Below are 1,356 nucleotides of genomic sequence, written 5' to 3' on the forward strand. Positions count from 1 at the left end.
TAACAACATTTGATTTTTGCCATTTGGCGTTGAACTAACATCACCAGGATGGCCGAGTGGTTAAGGCGTTGCACTCAAGATGCAATTGATAGATGTCCTCGTGGGTTCAAATCCCACTCCTGGTATTAGTTGGTTATCAATAATCATTAAGTCATGGCGAGTAATCTATTGTGCTTAATTCACATGGAGAACTTCTGGTTTCAATCACTTCAATGTTTTTTGTGGTTTAAAAGTATTGAGCTAGCATAATTAAATATGGCGTGGCTTAAGCATATGGGGCGGGGCAAACATCACAAATTAATACAGAACTCTTTGCTGAGTTCAATGACACCTCTCACTGTCAGATATAGTTTAACTAGAACCCAGAAGCAGACAAAGATGGAAGGTCTTTTACAAAGTTTATTGCAGTGCAGGTCAGGGCCCAGGTGAGGACAGTATAGAAACTGGGGGCAGGCTTAGACATCAGGCAGTAGAAGCAGCAGAATGTCCTTCTTAGGTTCAGGCAGGTAAAGAAACAACACAACAGTCCTCCTCTCCACATGATACAACGTAAATCCGGCAAAGACTGAGGAGAACTGGAGTTCTATATAAAGCAACACAGAAGAGCGATATAATAGTGTGCTAATCTCTTCAGGAGAGTGAGCTGCCCTACCCAATACCAAAAGAAACAAAAACAATCAACCACACCCCCCCCCCCCCAGCCAAGTCATATTGAGACATCCTGACAGTACCCCCCCCCCCCCGACGGCCGCCGCCTCCAGGGGACCGACGAGTGAAAGTCCCTGACCAGAGCGTCCAGATCTGCAGCGAGGAACCCAGCACCTCTCCTCCGGACCGTACCCCTCCCAGTCCACCAGGTTATTGAACCCACCGCGACGGCGGAGTCATACAGGCGGACTGTGTACACCCGTCCCCATCGACGAACCGGGCGAGGAGCCGGAGGCGCGGAGGGAGCAGCGGGCTGAGGGCAACAGGCTTGAGGCGGGACACATGAAGGAGGGGTGCACCCTCATGGAGCAGGGCACCTTCACCGGACCACCACGGGTTTAATAATCCTCTCCACCACAAAGGCCCGAGAACCTAGAGGAGCTTGCGAAACATCTTCAAAGCAAGTCCTTGGCGACCATACCTTATCCCCCTTAGAGTACTGTGGGAGCAGGGATACACGGCGATTGGCTTGGTGCGTTACTTAACTGAGGCCGGGACATCAACAGCTTGGAGCGGGCCCGATGCCACGTCCGGTGACACCGCCGGACATGAGCCTGGACCGAGGGAACAGCGATGGCCTTCTCCTGGGATGGAAACAGAGGAGGCTGATATCCATAAAGACACTGGAACGGCGACATACCTGTAGCA

At 51.5% G+C, this 1,356-nt stretch overlaps 1 non-coding gene and 1 pseudogene across 1 annotated transcript; one reads left to right on the forward strand and one right to left on the reverse strand.

The window, feature by feature from the left end:
* The window catches only part of LOC116698801 (contactin-associated protein-like 4), a 421,932-nt pseudogene that overhangs the window by 102,154 nt on the left and 318,422 nt on the right, over positions 1 to 1,356 (reverse strand).
* trnal-caa (transfer RNA leucine (anticodon CAA)) lies at positions 43 to 125 on the forward strand. Its single transcript has one exon. It is a non-coding gene; the product is annotated as a tRNA-Leu (tRNA).

This window comes from Etheostoma spectabile, chromosome 12 (assembly GCF_008692095.1).
Source record: "Etheostoma spectabile isolate EspeVRDwgs_2016 chromosome 12, UIUC_Espe_1.0, whole genome shotgun sequence".
NCBI classification, from domain to species: Eukaryota; Metazoa; Chordata; class Actinopteri; order Perciformes; family Percidae; genus Etheostoma; species Etheostoma spectabile.